Consider the following 20,224-nt stretch of genomic DNA (forward strand, 5'->3'; position numbering starts at 1 on the left):
TGTACTGAGAGCTGGGATAGATAAAAGATAATCAGGTTTGGCACAGTCCCTGTCCCACATAGGGCTCACAGTCTTAATCACTAAAACATGTTGGTCCTGCCTTCACAACATAACTAAAACCCACCCTTTTTTCTCCTTCCAAAGTGCTACCATATTAATACAATCACTAATCCTCTCCCGCCTGAATTCTGCATCAGTCTCCTTGCTGACCTCCCAGCCTCCTGTCTCTCTCCACTTCAGTCCATCTTTCATTCTGTTGTCCAGATCATTTTTGTACAAAAAACATTCAGGACATGACACCCTGTTCTTCAAAAAACTCCAGTGGTTGCCCTTCCACCTCCACATCAAACAAAAACTCCTCACCATTGGCTTTAAGGCATTCCACCACCTTGCCCCCTCCCACCTCACCTAGCTTCTTTTCTTCTACAACCCAACAAATGCACTTCGTTCCTTTAGTACTAACCTTCTCTCTGTGCCTCGCCTATCTCATTGCCAACCCATAGCCCACATCTTGCCTCTGGCCTGGAACACCCTGCCTCCTCAAATCTGACTGGCAACTACTCTCCCCAACTTCAAAGCCTTATTGAAGGCACATCTCCTCCAATAGGCCTTCCCAGATTAAGCCATCTCCCACTCCTTTCTGCATCGCCGTGACTTGCTTCCTTTGCTCTTCCCCCTTCCCATCCCCACAGCACTTATGTACAAATCTGTAATTTATTTATTTATTTTTATGTCTGTCTTCCCACTCTAGACCATGAACTTGTGTGGGCAGGGAATATGTCTATTTATTGTTGTATTGTACTCTCCCAAGCGATTAGTTCAGTGCTCGCCACACAGTAAGTGCTCAATAAATATGATTGAATGAATGCACGAATGAATTTTATAGATGTGGCAACTGGGCACAGAGAAGTTAATCAATCAATCAATCGCATTTATTGAGTGCTTACTATGTGCAGAGCACTGTACTAAGCGCTTGGGAAGTACAAATTGGCAACATATAGAGACAGTCCCTACCCAACAGTGGGCTCACAGTCTAAAAGGGGGAGACAGAGAACAGAACCAAACATACCAACAAAATAAAATAAATAGGATAGAAATGTACAAGTAAAATAAATAAATAAATAAATGGAGTAATAAATACGTACAACCATATATACATATATACAGGTGCTGTGGGGAAGGGAAGGAGGTAAGATGGGGGGATGGAGAGGGGGACGAGGGGGAGAGGAATGAAGGGGCTCAGTCTGGGAAGGCCTCCTGGAGGAGGTGAGCTCTCAGCAGGGCCTTGAAGGGAGGAAGAGAGCTAGCTTGGCGGATGGGCAGAGGGAGGGCATTCCAGGCCCGGGGGATGACGTGGGCCGGGGGTCGATGGCGGGACAGGCGAGAACGAGGTATGGTGAGGAGATTAGCTGTGGAGGAGCGGAGGGTGCGGTCTGGGCAGTAGAAGGAGAGAAGGGAGGTGAGGTAGGAGGGGGCGAGGTGATGGACAGCCTTGAAGCCCAGGGTGAGGAGTTTCTGCCTGATGCGCAGATTGATTGGTAGCCGTTGGAGGTTTTTGAGGAGGGGAATAATATGCCCAGAGCGTTTCTGGACAAAGATAATCCGGGCAGCAGCATGAAGTATGGATTGAAGTGGAGAGAGACACGAGGATGGGAGATCAGAGAGAAGGCTAGTGCAGTAGTCCAGACGGGATAGGATGAGAGCTTGAATGAGCAGGGTAGCGGTTTGGATGGAGAGGAAAGGGCGGATCTTGGCAATGTTGCGGAGCTGAGACCGGCAGGTTTTGGTGACGGCTTGGATGTGAGGGGTGAATGAGAGAGCGGAGTCGAGGATGACACCAAGGTTGCGGGCTTGTGAGACGGGAAGGATGGTAGTGATGTCAACAGAGATGGGAAAGTCAGAGAGTGGACAAGGTTTGGGAGGGAAGACAAGGAGCTCAGTCTTCGACATGTTGAGCTTTAGGTGGCGGGCGGACATCCAGATGGAGATGTCCTGAAGGCAGGAGGAGATGTGAGCCTGGAGGGAGAGGGGGGAGAGCAGGGGCGGAGATGTAGATCTGGGTGTCATCAGCGTAGAGATGATAGTTGAAGCCGTGGGAGCGAATGAGGTCAGCAAGGGAGTGAGTGTAGATTGAGAACAGAAGGGGACCAAGCACTGAACCTTGGGGAACCCCCACAGTGAGAGGATGGGAGGGGGAGGAGGAGCCTGCAAAAGAGACTGAGAAAAAAAGAGCAAGTTAAGTGACTTGCTTAAGGTCACACAGCAAATAATTGTCAGAGCCTGGATGAGACCCCATGTTCTCTGACTCCAGGCCTGTGCTCTTTCCACTAAATCACACTGGTTCTCCACGCCCTGCTTATATTTGTGTCATTAATGGTGATATTTTTGATTTTGCATTTTAACTGGCTCTGATTCCTAGATATTATCATTATTTTATATGTCTGCCTTCCTCAATTTAGGGTGTGACCCACGAACAATGTCTTACTATTTTGTTACCTCTAAACCTAGTTTTGTGCTTGGTGTGCTATCATATTTTTGTCCCTCATCCTTTGGGTGCACGCATGGATGACAGATTAACGTATCACCCACAGAACCAGTCACACTGCCTATACAGACTGATGGTTGCGCTGTTGTGTTTGTTATTGACAATGTCTGATGGTGTTAACGCTTTTATCTGTGTGTCTCATAATCCCTATGAGGTTTCTGTTCAAATAAAGCCCATCCATTCCTGATGCATGCTGGTCCAGCTATGGAAATTGACTCCCAGTTTCTAGTCGAGATGCAGCAAAGTTTGAGGCTTTTTTCTACTATGTCTTTAAAATGTTTCATTTGTCTTTGCTTTTCGTTTTCCAGTTTCAACTAACTATAAAGCTGCTGCTTGGGTCTGATATAGTCATCATTCTCCTTACATGCTCTACCAGCTCAGTTGTATTAGAGGTAAATATAGCTTCAAAGCTACACTATGAATTCCTTCCAGAATTTCATTGGTTTTGACCTGGTCTTTTTTTTTTTTTTGGATAGCATTTGTTAAGCACTTACTATGTGCAAAGCACTGTTTTAAGCGCTGGGGAGATTACAAGGGGATCAGGTTGTCCCACGGGGGGCTCACAGTCTTAATCCCCATTCTACAGATGAGGTAAGCATATCCAGTGTGACTACTCTTACCTCACAATAGCTGAGGCTGAATGTTTAGGCTTAATACAGTGTCAAGTGCTTAGTACAGTAAGTGCTCAATAAATGCTGTTGAAGGGAATCCACCACTTATGTCACAGTCCCTGAGTGACCTAATACAAGCTGTGATGTGAAACCACTTCCTCAAGACTGAGCTTTAATTGCTTCCATTTCCTGTACTTATAGATGTGGTAGTTCACTTTCAGGCCTAATCCCATTTATACCTGTTGACCAGATTTTTCAAGCATCTTATAAAAGCAGTATGGTATAGTGCTCAATAAATACCATGACTACTACTTCTACTAATAGCAATACTACTGCACCAAAACTGCTGAGGGTTTGGAGGTTAGCTTGCCCCCTCTTTCTGTAAGCTCACTGTGGGCAGGGAATGTGTCTGTTATATTGTTGTCTTGTACCCTCCCACACACTTAGTATAGTTCTCTGCACACAGTAAGTACTCAAGAAACTTGATTGATTGATTGATGGATTGATTTTGGATTCAGCGTCCTTCTCCATAGTATTGAGAAGGAAATACATCTTTATCTGATGTAGATTAGGAGTTCTCGAGGACAGAAAACATGCGTTTGCTTCTTTTTCCTCTCCAAACACTTAACACAGTGCTCTGCACTAAGTAAGTGCTCAGTAAATGCTATTAATAAAAACTGTGGTATTTGTTAAGAGCTTTCTCTGTGTACTAAGCACTGGGGTAGATTCAAGTTAATCAGGTTGGACAAAAGCCCCATGAGATTCACAATCTTAGTAGGAAGCAAAATATGGTAATTCATTCTGATTTTACAAGTGAGGAAACAGAGGCATAGAAGTTAAGTGACTTGCCTAAGTCCACACAGCAGGCAATTGGCAGAGACAGGATTAGCATTCAGGTCCTCTTACTCTCAGTCCTGGGTTCTTTCCACTGGGTCATTCTTCTTCTTGACTGATTAACTATGGAATTAATTGCAGAATCAATCAATCAGCTGAAAGAGGAGAGGGTTGGGAGCCAGGAATTTGGGTTTTAACTGCCCTTGTCACTCTCCCTGCTGGGTGTCCTTGGGAAATTCACTTGACCCTTCTGTGCCTCAGTTTTCTAAAATGCAAACTGAGGATAATATTGTCTGCTGCTTCCTAACTCATAGGAATGTTTTAATGTGAAATGAGATAAGAATATAATAGTGGTTTGAAAAAAATAAAGCACTGAAAAAAATCAAGATATCATTAAATAGGCAGGACTATGTATCAAACTACAAACCACGGGGATGAAGTTTCATTCCCAATTTAATTTATACATGGTAATATATTTTGATGACAAAGAAGGTGATGTTTGAGTCTCCCATTGAGAATGGCAGATGGGCTTTGGTCCTGAGACTTCAAGACTGACTTGTGTGAAGGAATTGATTATAGTGATTGCAGCACCACTGACATTCATTATCTTGTCCCTGTCTATCATATTCTTGCTGGCCTGCAGAGTGCAATGAGCTAGGAGGTGGCAAAGTGTTTGCAAAGTGTTTTTTCCCACAGGTCCCATTTAAGGTTGAAAAGACTACAGCAAAGTGCCAATGCTGGGCTGAAGCCCCGCACCCCAACTGGTGGTTGTCTGGGCATCTGCTGTGGTCTTCATGAACCCACATGAACCCATCAATCCATCAATCAATCAATCAATCATATTTATTGAGCGCTTACTGTGTACAGAGCACTGTACTAAGCGCTTGGGAAGTACAAGCTGGCAACATATAGAGTCCACTGTTGGGTAGAGACTGTCTCTATATGTTGACCCCTCCAGTCTGGCTTCCATCCCCTACATTCCACGGAAACTGCCCTCTCAAAGGTCACCAATGACCTCCTGCTTGCCAAATCCAACGGCTCATACTCTATCCTAATCCTCCTCGACCTCTCAGCTGCCTTCAACACGGTGGACCACCCCCTTCTCCTCAACACGCTATCCAACCTTGACTTCACAGACTCTGTCCTCTCCTGGTTCTCCTCTTATCTCTCCGGTCATTCATTCTCAGTCTCTTTTGCAGGCTCCTCCTCCCCCCTCCCCCATCCCCTTACTGTGGGGTTTTCCCAAGGTTCAGTTCTTGGTCCCCTTCTGTTCTTGATCTACACTCTCTCCCTTGGTGACCTCATTCGCTCCCACGGCTTCAATTATCATCTCTACGCTGATGACAATCAAATCTACATCTCTGCCCCTGCTCTCTCCCCCTCCCTCCAGGCTCGTATCGCCTCCTGCCTTCAGGACATCTCCATCTGGATGTCTGCCCGCCACCTAAAGCTCAACATGTCGAAGACTGAACTCCTTGTCTTCCCTCCCAAACCCTGCCCTCTTCCTGACTTTCCCATCTCTGTTGACATCACTACCATCCTTCCCGTCTCACAAGCCCGCAAACTTGGTGTCATCCTCGACTCCGCTCTCTCATTCACCCCTCACATACAAGGCGTGAACAAAACCTGCTGGTCTCAGCTATGCAACATTGCCGAGATCCGCTCTTTCCTCTCCATCCAAACCACTACCCTGCTCGTTCAAGCTCTCATCCTATCCCGTCTGGACTACTGCATCATCTGATCTCCCATCCTCGTGTCTCTCCCCATTTCAATCCATACTTCATGCTGCTGCCCAGATTGTCTTTGTCCAGAAATGCTCTGGGCATGTTACTCCTCTCCTCAAAAATCTCCAGTGGCTACCAATCAATCTGCGCATCAGGCAGAAACTCCTCACCCTCGGCTTCAAGGCTCTCCATCACCTCGCCCCCTCCTACCTCACCTCCCTTGTATCCTTCTACAGCCCATCCTGCACCCGCCATTCCTCTGCCGCTCATCTCCTCACCATGTCTCGTTCTTACCTGTCCAGCCGTTGACCCCCAGCCCACGTCATCCCCCGGGCCTGGAATGCCCTCCCTCTGCCCATCCACCAAGCTAGCTCTCTTCCTCACTTCTAGGCCCTACTGAGAGCTCACCTCCTCCAGGAGGCCTTCCCAGACTGAGCCCCCTCCTTCCTCTCCCCCTCGTCCCCCTCTCCATACTCCCCGTCTTACCTCCTTCCCTTCCCCACAGCACCTGTATATATGTATGTATGTTTGTACATATTTATTACTCTATTTATTTTACTTGTCCATATCTATTCTATTTATTTTATTTTGTTAATATGTTTGGTTTTGTTCTCTGTCTCCCCCTTCTAGACTGTGAGCCCACTGTTGGGTAGGAACTGTCTCTATATGTTGCCAACTTATACTTCCCAAGCACTTAGTACAGTGCTCTGCACACAGTAAGCACTCAATAAATACGATTGATTGATTGATTGATCGATTGATCGATATAGAGATGGTACCTACCCAACAGTGGGCTCACAGTCTAAAAGGAGGAGACATCAATCAATCAGTAGCATTATGAGGACTTAATGCAAGCATTTGGGAGAGTAAAATAGAATTGATATGCTTGAAACCTGTCCTCAAAGTGCTTATAATGTAGCAGGGGAGACAGACATAAATAAATTACAGGTAGGAGGAAGCAATAAAGTATAAACATATGTGCATATGTGTTGTGGACATTGTGCTTACCTAAGTGCTTAGGTAACTGTAAGGATTGAAGTGGCGATAATGAGGTATTAAGTGGGGGAGTTAGAGATTAACTGGAGAAAGCCTCCTGAGGAGACATGATTTCGGACAAGCTCTGAAGATAGGGAGAGCTGTGGTCTGTGAAGGAGAAGGGAGTTCTAGGAAGGGAAGAGATTGGTTGTGAAAGAGATAAGAGGAAGACATGGTATGCATCTTAGTTTGACACATCAATTTATCAGGCTTCCTGCTGGACCTGTTCCACCTGGTGGGACAGCTTAGATCGTCCTTCTGTTAAACTTCTACCACTGATAGCAAATCCTCAGCGGGCATCATCCTGCTTGCTGACCTGATGACAATTCAGGTCCCCTAATTCCTAGAGCCCGACTCATTCAATTGGTTAAGTGCAAAGAGCATGGGACTGAGAGCCAGCTAATCCAGGTTCTAGTCCTAGCACTGCAGATGGCCTGCTGTGTGTACTTGGGCAAGTCAAATGTGAGTCCCATGTGGGACAGGGACTGCATCCAATCTGATAAATTTATATCTACCCCAGCACTTAGAGCAGTGAAAAAAAACCCCTTTGAAGCCATTTGCTAAATTGGAACATCTCCTGTCTATGAAGTTGGATTTTTTTATTTGTACCCTGGGCCTCAGTTTCCTCACCCATGGCTAAGAGATCTGCCTCCTTACTATCTGGATTCTAGATTCTGATCTCCATATGGATCATAGATTGTATTTAATCTTAACCCAGCACTTGACTCATGATACGTAGCTTTCAAGATGTTCCGTGGTCACTCCTTTGTAGATTAGTTTTTACCGTGCACCTGTTGAGCTATGGGCAGGATACTAAGAAATGGAAGTTTATCTTTCTTAGAATTGTTGGTCATCTGTGTGAGTTAGTTTCTCAGAGCAGCCAACCACTGAAGGAACAGAGGTGACATCAATTTCTGAGAGGAATGCAGAGATGTTTCCATGGTTTATAGGTAGAAAACTTGATACTCACTCCATAGTGGTCAAAGCAGGATGTATGTTTATGTTTGAGGCTGCCTTTTGCAGTGTAATAGGGATGCTGGTGGCAAAATAAGGGGAGTTATACATTCTTCTTGTTGGAGTTAATTAAGTGGTTCTTAAGTAGGGCACTGCAGATGTACAGGATCATGCCCTTTGTAAAGATTTTCATCAAAAGACAGCTATAAACAGATGGCTATAGTAGAATGATAGGATCTTTGTTTTTATTAATAAGAGCAAGATAAGGCACTAAAGACCATTTCATCAGTAAGGGGACAAAACATGAATGAGATCAACCATTTCAAGAAAGTAGAACCACAATTTTCTGATTCTTCCTATAAAAGGATAAGATGATAAGATTTTTATAGCAGATTAGCTCTAAGCTAAATGTGCTACTATGATCGCTTATGATAGAAAGTAACTGCGGTGATAACGTTTATCTAATGGATCAACAAATCCCTTGAAATTTAAAGACCTAGATAGTTCCATGTCATACTAGAAACTCTCATGCCATTTCTTCAGTATTTGTATTGAATTAGTGGCACCTGACTCACATAAATAACTTAAATACATTTTAAAGAAATGTGCTTTTATATTTATTTAGTCTTTTGTATTTATACAAGTTAAAATTCTCAACTTGTCAAACATCTTGTTTCCTTAGGATGAATATTTTAATGTCTGTGTCCCCCCTAGACTGTAAACTCTCTATGGAAAGGGATTGTGTCTGCCAACTCTATTGAACTGGACTCTCCCAAGTGTTTACTATAGTGTTCTACATACATTAAGCACTCAATAAATATCATTGATTGAGTGATGAAGAAATTGTCCTTTCTCAAAAAGGTGTTTTTTTGTATATCCTTTTCATTTAATGCTACTTTTTAAGCACTTGCTTACTTGCCAGGCACTATAGTTAGTGCTGCGGTAGATACAAAATTTTCAGGTTGGACACAATCCATGTCCCACTTGGAGCTCTCAGTCTTAATACTCATTTTACAGTTGAGATAACTGAGGCACAGAGAAGTTAAGTGATTTGTCCAAGGTCATACAGCATACAAGTGGAGAGCCAGGATTCAATTGAATTCAGGTCCTCTGACTTTCAGGCCCCTGTTCTATTCACTAGGCCCTGCTGTTTCAATTACTGACAGCTTTTTATGCCCTTCTAAACATTTATTATTCTTGATATATAAAAAATAGAGAAGAAAATTGGATGAAAACCCTAGGTTACAATACAGTTAAAATAGAAATATCTAGGCCTCAACATATCCCGCCATGCACAATACTTCTTGCAATCCCATTTTCCAGCTTGCTCTGGTTGCTGTTTGGTGACCGCACTAATTGCATTTGTGATCATGTGATCTTGTGATTTGTGATCTTGAAGTCTAGAAATTATACGGTGGTGGTGCTAGCACCTTATTCTTTTTTTTTCTTGATACCATTTATAGATGGTTTCCTTCATAGATATATCAAAAAATGATCAATGTTTAAAAGTGCATAATTGCTTTATACAAAGAGTTTATAAACTGGTAACTGTAGGATCAGAATAGATGTCTCAGCTTCATTTCAGGAACAGTTGGGTTTCTCATTTTGAGCTGTCCCATAAAGCTTTTAAATATGTAAATCAAAGACTACATTAATGATTGAGCAAAATAATCTCACAGGTTTCTCTGAAATGATTAAGAATCAAAAGTAATCTGACACAGAGGCATGTGTGTGTGTGTGTGAGTGTGTTTTGTCTCTGTGTGTGTTTTTTTCCAGAGCAGACTACTCTTCCCATCCTACGACTCCAGCATGAGTGAATGATGGAATATCTGACTGATTTAATTTATGGTGTTCTGTGTGACAGCCTATTTCAGAATGCTTGAGTTTTTACAGTCTCTGGTACTAGTACCTGCTGCTGAAACAAGAGATTACTCTCCTCAGACAGAATGTAATTTAATAGTACAACTGTGTAGCCAGCCACCTCCTACTGTATTTTACACCTATGCTCGTCAATTTTTGATAGATTGGCCTCAGCATTGCCTGCAGAGTGAAGACCAATGTATCCTGCTCAAAGTCTTAAAGGGTATATCAAAGGTGGAAAAAAAAAGATAGAGGACCTAGTAAACTCACCAGAGTTTAAAGTTTTCTTATATATTTTATAGCAAGGTTGGATAGAACATGTAATTTGGGGAAATCTTAGCTTTAGCCTGTTGAAACTCAACAGAAGTCAAGAGGAAAAACTCTCCATTAGGAGAATCTAATAGCTAATGCTTTAAAATTGGGGGCCTCAGGGTAGTTTTGGTGAGACTGGCAAATCAAAGAGTGGCTGAGAGCATGGGGAGTTTGTGGGAGACAGAGGAGTGAGAAAAATATTGGTCATCAAAAAGCCCTTTGGATACTGGGGTTTACTATCAAATACAAAGGATATGGGGAATCTCAACTAGATTTAGTGGGACTTATTATATAAGATTATGCACAAAACATTACTAGATCAGATGCGTGGTATAATCTATCTTAGTAGCTTGTCTTTGACTCAGGATGCTTGTAGGGATTATATAATGTCCAATCTCCAGTTAGTCTACATCTAAAAAAACAGAGCTGTAATAAGTATGTGAGGAGCAAATTAGGCCAGTTAATTGATACTATTTTGGCTATTGGGGGAAGGGCATAAAAGATTGAAGGAGAAAGAGGGAGGGAGAGTGAAGATGCGGTCAAGCAGGATAAGGGCAATAGTCCCTCAAGTTCCCCAGTACTCATCTGGAAAACACTGATGGTTTTCTGGGTTGTGGAAGGCAGTTTCTTCCAAAGAATATTTAACTCAATAAGTTGATCAATTAATTGCATTTATTGAGTGCTTGCTTGTGTGCAGAGCACTGTACTAGGCACTTGGGAGAGTACAATATGACAAAGTTGGTAGACATGCTATTTAAATGCTATCCAATGGAATCTCCCTCTCAGGGTCACACCTGGAGAGTTTCCAGTCAGTACTCTACCCGTCTTGACTATAGGAAGGAGAGTCAGGCAGATGCCTACCCATTCCTAGCTTGGGTAGTGGCTAGAGTGTGGAAGGCAATCTGCTACAAGCCAAAACTCACCTATGTTGGACATGGGAGAGAGTTGAGGGTGGAGACTGCAGTTTACTACACTGAAGGAGGCAATGGTAAACCAATTCCGTATTTTTACCAAGAAAACTCTATGGATACACCACTAGAATGATTGCAGGAGGAGGTGGGGCATTCAGGGAGAGATGTGTCCATGGTGTTGCTATGGGTCGGAGACGACTCGATGGCATAAAACAAGAAAAATCCAAAGGAATCAGCTCCTTGAAACTTAGTGCTTGAAATCCCTCCCCTTCAGAATCAAAGTCACTGGAAGTTCCACTCTGCTGAATCCCCCACACCTGGAAAGCCAAATCCTCTAGAAATCCTGCCTGCCCAGAACATTTTCCAATTTGCTCCAAGGAAGGAGTCTGTCACTGTCACTTTGTACAAGCAGCCAATGGACCAGCCAGTCAATCGAGAGTCTTTTATAAGTTGAATGCGTGCAGACCATTGTAGTAGCCACTTTAGTACATGAAAATCCAACGAGCTTCCAAATGAAAAGCAGAAATCCACAAAAACACTAAACACATAACCATGAATATAACAAGAAAAGTAAAATAGCTGTACAAAAATGTCAGGAACACATATACACAATCACATAAGAACCACAGCAGAAATGGGCATTTTACTAGTGCTGAGGCTTACTGGAGGGATTCTGCGGTAAATTTGAGCTTTCATTTAGCTGGTAAGTTTTTAATAGGGATTTAAAGAAAAGGCAAACCAGATATTATTTTATAAAGTCACAGTGACGGTATCAGCCAAATTGCCTGAATACCTACTGTAAGGATGGCACTGTAAAAGTTAATGGAGAAAACAGTAAATAAGTAGGTGAACTAGAGGAGATTAAAGTTTAAGGGAGGAAGCAGAAAACACTCAATGATAAATATATAATAGTAAAGATTGTAAAAATAGAGACACAGAAGAATATATAAATAAATAACAATTAATGCTTGGCACTAAGGAAGTACTAAACAATGTCAGAAATAAAGAAATAAAGAATAACAAATAAACAGAAAAAATATATGAGCCCTAAGGTGGCTGATGGGATGGGATGACCTGGAGGTTGGGAGCATAAATTAGGGACTGTCTCATGAAGGAGGAAACTTTTTAAGTAGGTTTTGAAGGAGGTAAGGGCACAGTTTGACAAATTCTTCCAAGGGAAGGTGTCCCAGGCAAGAAAAAGGGTGCTGGTAATATTCATTGTTGGAGGGAGCTATCTTCATTGATTGGAGCTGGAGAGTTGAGAGAGAGGGATACCTTGGAGTTAAGAAAACTTGCTTGAATTTGGAGAAGAAGGAAGGATCAAATTATGGCTTCACCCATTTTTCTAAAAACAAAATGACCATCATAATGAAGGAAAATAAGAAAAAAATTAGAAAAGAAAATATTCATCATTAAAAATGCTTCAGTAAAGACTTTCAGGGTTTTCTGTGCTGAGCTATAATAGAAACCAGTCCTCCTCAATGGTCTCCCCAGTCTCCAGCCTCTTCCCTCTCCAGTCTATATTTCATTCTTCTACCCTGATCATTTTTGTATTCCATCGATCTGAAAGCCTCTCCCCATTCCTCAAAAACTTTCAGTCCTTCGCTACATGCTCAGTGTTAACTACTATATTTTGGCTGCTAGAGATGTGCCTATCTGGTCCTTCTCTCCCTTAAAGAAATGGAAAAAATAATGGTGGCATTTGTTAAGCACTTACTATGTGCAAAGCACTATTCTAAGCGCTGGGGAGGATACAAGGGGATCAGATTGTCCCACGTGGTGTTTACAGTCTTAACCCCCATTTTACAGATGAGGTAACTGAGGCACAGAGAGTTAAGTGACTTGCCCAAGGTCACACAGCTGACAAGCGGTGGAGCCAGGATTTTAACTCATTTCCTTTGACACCCAAGCCTGTGCTCTTTCCACTGAGCCATGCAGCTTCTTTGATGTCTTTTAAAGAAGACATCAAAGATGCTCAGAGCACCCACGGACCACATAGCCTTCCCAGACTGAACACCCTCCTTCCTCTCCCCTTCCCCCCCTCGCCTTACCTCCTTCCCCTCCCCACAGCACCTGTATATATGTATATATGTTTGTACGTACTTATTACTCTATTTATTTATTTTATTTGTACATATTTATTCTATTTATTTTATTTTGTTAATATGTTTTGTTTTGTTCTCTGTCTCTCCCTTCTAGGCTGTGAGCCCACTGTTGGGTAGGGACCATCTTCATATGTTTCCAGCTTGTACTTCCCAAGCACTTAGTACAGTGCTCTGCACACAGTAAGCGCTCAATAAATACGATTGAATGAATGAACATAGCACTAGTCTGTTCTTTCCTCCTACCATTCACCCAAATCTTTCAACCCCCAAAATAGCTTCCCTTTTAACTCCAACCCTCATTCTCCTCATTCACCCCTGTGCCCTCCCACAGTTCAGTTTTACTGAGATCTATGGAACCCTCACCCCATCATCTTTCAACCTTGAGAAATTCCTGGCCCACTCATTCCTTCACCTTGTTATCATAGAGACTAGGCTCTCACCTGATGACTCTGTCTGCTCTGCTTTTCTTTTCTGAGTGGGCCTCATGTTCTCCCACTCTCAGGAGTCGACATCCTCCTTTGTTACTTTCACCTTTCTTACCTCCTTCTCTCTCCTTCCTCTTCCTTTGAATTCTACATCTATAGCTTTACCATCCTTTGCAGATACTAGTCACCATTATCTCTCTCCCTATCTTTTCCCCTGTCCCACCTCTGTATTTTTGAGTGATTTTGATGTTTTCTCACCTTCTCTACCTTCCTTATCCTACTCTTGTCCTTGGAGACTTCAACTTTTATGCTGATGATCTTGCTAACCTCCCAGTCATCTGTCATCTTTCACTTCTAAATTTTACTGATCCTTGCTTCACCTCACCAAGCTATACATCAGTAGATCTAATCAGCTTGAAATACTACACCATCTCTAACCTCACCAACTCTGACTTATCACTACCTGACTTCAATTGCCACCTCACCTACACGCTCCGCCCCACAAATCTGATTGTCACCTGTAATCTCCATAATCTAGAGGGCTCACTTCTACCCCAAGCTTTCACACCCCTTCTAGATTCCCTGTCCACCCTCCACTCCTTTGTTGAGAAAACATTAGCCTTCAATTGTCCCTTCTCCACTAATCTTGGCACCCTTTCCATCCTCCACTCTTTTGTTGAGAAAACAAGTCTTAAACTGTGTTCTGTCTGCCAAACTTGATCCATTGCTCTCTCTCTCTCCCTTTGCACAGCTACCATGTTTTAAAACTGAAGACACAAAACAGAACTTTAGAAAATGTATGCCTTGGTGAGTGATAGGAGCTACCCTGCTAAGTACAAAAGCCACAAACTATGGTTTACCTGAAGCATCAGCAGATGTAAGATGCTGTGTTGCACTTTATATTTGGCATGACAGGAGACAGCTGTGTGGATATGTGTTGCAGCATGTTGAAAGCAGAAGTGCTGCAATATGCAGTGGCATGATGTCACTGCCAGTCTATCACAATGCACTGATTCTTCTGAGCAAGTAAACAACCATTAGAGTGGATTAATAAAGGGATAATTAATAGGATTGTTGGTGGTTTTTTTAAAGAAATTCAATGGACACTCACTACTTGTTCTGAAATGCTAATGAATCATTTTGGGATTGTTTCCAGTTTCGAGTGAAGATTACCATTAAAATTGTTCTTGTACAGCAGGATCCCAATTTAATATTTCTCAAGGGTAAGCACCATTTCATATAAATATTAAACTGAACTAAAGGGGTAATGATTTAAAAAGAGATTTCTCTTGATAACTTTCTCAGGCTGGCCATTAAAATGATTACCACATGGTAGCACAGAGCAAAGTAAAGGTATATTGCCAGAGGCATTCATTCATTCATTCAATCATATTTATCGAGTGCTTACTGTATGCAGAACACTGTACTAAGTGCTTGGGAAGTACAAGTAAAGGCATACCTTCTATTGTGGTAAATCCATTGGAGACAGACCAGTTGGTGCCCAGAAAGGAGAATTTGAAAACGGAACACATTCAATCCTAAAACATTCATCTAGACTGTAAACTTGTTATGGACAGGGAACATGTCTGCTCTTTCTGTTGTAGTGTACTTTCCTAAATGCTTAGTACAGTGTTCTGCACATAGTAAACACTCAATAAATACCACTGATTGATTGATTGATTCTCAACTCTTTATTGATCACTAAACCCTTCCCTCAGTTAACTGTGTCTGATCTGATGACTGGGTAAAACCTGTTCATTAAAACAATCCTACTGGATCTGAGGAGAAAATATCTGTGGCCCCTGCATAGTCTTACAGTCCTCTGACTTTCTAAATCCTTCTCTAGCTCTCAACCCGGGTAGCTTTTTCAAAACATCCCAAGCATAAAGGGGAAGGATTTCTTTCTCTCCCTCCCCATCTCACCCCTCCTCTTACTCCCCTGCCCCCAGAACGTCCCCCCTTGCTCTAAATGCAAACAAAGGGAACCGTAGAAGATCCTCAAGGAGCAGCTGTTCAGCAAGGAAGTCATGAGCATCCACAGAGCTGCTGCAGCACGCACATCTGTCACTCAAGAAAATGTCATTCTGCCCAAGCAAATCCATTGTGCAATCGGAATGGGGAAAGCACTTGTTTAGAAAGGTTTATGGATGGACGTCTGTTTGAATGAGCGACATCTGGGCCAGCTGGGGTAGGGGGTGGGTTTGCCTCTTCAACTGATTCTTCTTAAAGAGGTTAGCCTGCTTTGATTTCTAGAAAATACTTCTCTAGTAAAATAAACAAAATGTAACCAGCCAAAGCTCACCTTTGAGTGATATTTCCACTGGGTAATTTCAAAGAAAGCCTTCATTGATCCAAATCTATCCTTCAGTGGCAATGCTGCACTCTTCACCGTTCTTGAAATTTAAAACAAACTGCTTGGTCTGCCCCTGCAAACCCAATTTCCACTTACAAAAAAAATGTGTCCAATGGCCAACAAATAACTAAACACCCCTACACCATTCAAGAGCTAGATTTAAGGGGACAAAACAAAAGCTTTCATCGCAATAGCTCATGACTATAGGAGGGTTTGAAGTGAGCAAAGTCACTTAGCTTTTGTGTAAACCTAAAAGCCTCAGAACGCCTGGACCATTTCACCCTACTAAAGGTGAATAAACAACTCTCCAGTTGCAGGTTATTTTTTGCACAGCCACTTTCCAAGAAAGAGCTTGAGTAATCCATGCTTCGAAGGATTGTATGTTGCCAGGACCAGTTCGTCTTGCATAATCATGCTGAGAAATAGTTCAAAAGAGTGATTTGCGTTGCATAATCATGCTGAGAAATAGTTCAACAAAATGATCTATTTGCTTTCTTTGTTGGGGGAGAGGTTGAGGGGTAATTTTTGTTTTATAAACTTCTTCCTTTCCTCCTGCTGCTTTGAAGTGTAAAGCAGAGAACTCTTTCAGTCACCACCCATATTTGATGCAAAAATGTAAATCATAGGAATTTATTTTCTTTTGTTCAAAAACGTTTCCCTTGAAGATTTTATTTCCTTTAGATGGGAGTTTTTAAAAGATAAAATAAATCAGATTGTCAAGAAATTTACCAAGGGAAAATTGTCTTGGTTTATAAAATTATGTTGGACTATGTCCCACTTAACTATTGTGTATCTACCCCAGTGTTCACTACAGTGCTTGCACATAGTAAGTGTGTAACAAATACCATCATTAATAATAATAATAATAGTAATATTGTCAAAATTGTGTAATTCTGTGAAAAACTCAAATAGCTCATTAGTTGCCAACATTGTTCTCCCCAGACAAATCATTCTATTTATCCTTTGTAATTGACCACTAAAACAATAGGTCAATGAATTTTTTCTTTTGAAAGAGGTGGCCCAGTGAAATACAGGCTTCCCTTTCTCCTAAAAATCCCTCCTACTCTCAGAAAAGCAAAGCACATTTCTTTTCCGCTCGAAGTTTCTGCAATTGCATACTAAAGATTATGAGGCACTTCTCCAGAACTCTGATCAGCAGATTTGATTTATGGATTTAGATCAATTTTTTCTTATGGCAAATCTATATGTTATTCTACTTCTTCATTTGGTACTATTTGCTGAGTGGCTGTTACATGGGGGCAAAGGTCACTATCTTGCTGTTGGAACAGCCGAGTAATCTTTTACTCCTCATAGCAGTAGTGAAAGATATTAAATCACACTTGACGTACCTGAAACCCAGCAACTTCATCCATATTTTACCTGCTGTAAATTTAATACCACAGCACTTTTTAGGGTGATGTATTTATTAACTGGCTGGGGATGAGCAGTACAGAAATTCAGTTTGTTCGGGAAAATAAAATGAAGACAGTCTGACAAGTTTATGAAGTAAGCACAATAGCTATTTATTACTTTTTAAGCACTCAGTGCGATGAAATGTCTTTAGCAACGTTGGTTCAATAAATGCATAACACCTTCTAAATTATCTCCGTTTAGATTTTTCTTTGAATTTTCATAAAGTTTTTAAAAATAAATCATCCCTTCCTCCCATGCCACAGAATCCTATGGCATCACTGGGTCTCTTTATGTCAATATACCTAGACAAAGGGTAGATGAGCAATTCATTTCAGTGGAATTCTGGGAAACTGAGTCACATGATTCTTTGATTCCAAGCATATGTTTGTAGAGAAACCACAAATAGAGTCAACATGACTGTTCTTGTTTTCTCCAATGATTTCCCCTTTCATCTGTTTAGTCCTGCACTGAACATTTTGAATAGCTGCTTACTTGCACTTATCCACCTCCCATCCAATATGGCTCTAATGTGTTCTGAATGCCTCGTTTCATTCCCAGACTATTCTTTCCTCTGAAATTTAGTTCTCTTCCTTTTCAGCCAGGCATTAAACACATGGAGATGTGCGCTGCTGATTGAAAGGGAGGCTGAGGTGCTTGTGGTCAATTGATCTGCCCACTAGTCATTATTTAAAGTTTGACAAAAGCCCTCCTCCGATCCTGTCTCGACTGCAAAACCTCAGCTGTAGTTTAAAACACTCTTTGAGGGGACTGCACAATCTGGTCTTCTCAACATAAAAAAGTATCATTCATGTGGTCAACCAAAATTATTTTTCGTAGTGTTTCTCAGACGACTGATGTGGGTAGTTGGTCATACCAAAAGGCAGGTTAGAGGCCCCCACACAATAGACTATTTTGCCCTAGCGTGGACATTGATTCTTATTTTAATATTATGGCAGTGTTTAGCTTGTCATTTACTCTTGTTCACCACAAGACATTCCTATAAATATGAACTGAGCCTTTTCTGTAGACTAAATCTGAAGTCAGTGGAGCCCAGACTGATGTTTTTTTTTGCCTGTTTCAGTATGCTCTACTTCTTCTTTTGAGCTGCATTCTTATTCTTTCCTTGATGTTACTGGTTCTCTACAACACTCAGAGATTCAGATCTGCAGTTCATATCATTAGCTCAGAGGTTTAATATCAACCAAATAATCCAAATATTTGGATTTGTTGAATCTAAGGCAGTCCAATACATAATGGTAATGTGTCAGGAAAAAATAGATGATGGAAGCAATGAAAATCCATGATAAGAACTTTGATTTGCCTCAAAAACCTTAGAAGTCATCTCCCTTAGCCCACAGTCCAGCTTTCCAATTTGAATTGGTTCTGTAAACTATAAAATTTGCCTTTCCATCAATCAATGAACAAATAGGGCTTTTTGAGTGCCTACTGTGATCAGGGCACTATACTGAGGGCTAGGGGTGTACAATAGACTGATCAGGCATGAACCCCACTTTCCAGGCAGTGAGTCCAATGAAGAAAATGAGACCATGGCCCAGGAAGGGGGGAAAGGAAGGCTTACTGATGACTGTATCTTCCAAATCTGCAAAACCTCCAAATAGGTTAGTTCAGTTCTCTTCAGATAAAACATTATGTCTCAGGTCATTAAGACTATGCCATCTTTGGTTAGACAGTGGTCCAAACAACCCACTATTAAATCTCTGAACATGGCAATGGGACAATTGGAAGGCCCATATGGCTGGTTGCCTCCCAGGACAGGCATGCTCAGAGTTAAAGATGTACCATCGATACTTCTGACTTTTCTCTCTAATAACCTACTATGAACCTCATACACATGAAGTTCTTGAAGTTTCTTACATCCCTAAATATCCTTTGAACTTCTTTACTGTCAAACTATAGACCCTTTATTAATAATTCATCTAACTGTAAGCTCCTTGATGACAGGGATCCTGCCTACCAACTTCACTCTATTGTATTCTCCCAAGCCCTTAGTACAGTGCTTTGCATACAATAAGCACTCAATGAATACTACTAATTGATTGATTTGGTTTTTGCATATCATTTGGTGATAATAATAAGAATAATAACAATAACAGTAATAATAATAATAATAATAATAATAATGGTATTTGTTAAGTGCTATGTGCCAAGCACTGTTCTAAGCACTGGGGTAGATACAAGGTAATCAGGTTGCACCACGTGAAGCTCACAGTCTTAGTCCCAATTTTACAGATGAGGTAACTGAGGCACAGAGAAGTTAAATGACTTGCCCAAAGTCACACAGTTGACAAGTGGCAGAACCGGGATTAGAATCCTCAACCTCTGACTCCCAAGCCTGTGCTCTTTCCAACAAGCCACACTGCTTCTCTGACTAACTCAAGGGTCGAGGGTTCTTATCTGGAGAGATTAAAGAGGATATTTTGTTCTCCTTTCCTGGGATCATTTTATAAGAAACATTATGCCACTGAACAAGCAATAATAATAATTATTCATAATTATGGTGCTTGCTAAGTGCTTACTATGTGCCAAGCACTGTTTTAAGAGCTGGGGTAAACACAAATTAGTCAGGTTGTACACAGTCCATGTTCCGCATGGGGCTCACACTCTTTATCTCCATTTTACAGATGTGGTAACTGAGGACCAGAGAGGTTAAATGACTTCCTAAGGTCACCCAGCAAACAAGTGGAGGATCCAGGATTAGAACCCTGTTCCATCTAACTCCCAGTCCTGTGTTCTATCCACTAAGCCAGCTGCTTCTCATGCTGGTTCAGCCAAGTGGTCTACTGAGCCCAGGATTCTCTCTCTAAAAGTGGGCCAGATGCTCAGAGGAACCATCTTCTGATTGCTTCCAGTACATCCATAGTTGTAGTTAGTACAGTCAGCAGGGAGGGCAACCATGGAAACCTAACAATTCCTTGGCCATCTGTGCACTGATGTCATCGGAAGAGATGGTGCTCTCCCTCTCTTCTATCCCAGGGGTTGATCCCTGTCCCATGGAACAGGATAGATAAAAGCAGTTGTGGTAACCAGCTGCCCAACACACACTCTGCCCAGCCTATTGGAACCATTGGAAGGTTTTTGAGTCCTTGTAACTCTCCCCAGTGTCCTGCACATTGTGGGTACC

This window comes from Tachyglossus aculeatus, chromosome 2, assembly GCF_015852505.1.
Source record: "Tachyglossus aculeatus isolate mTacAcu1 chromosome 2, mTacAcu1.pri, whole genome shotgun sequence".
NCBI classification, from domain to species: domain Eukaryota; kingdom Metazoa; phylum Chordata; class Mammalia; order Monotremata; family Tachyglossidae; genus Tachyglossus; species Tachyglossus aculeatus.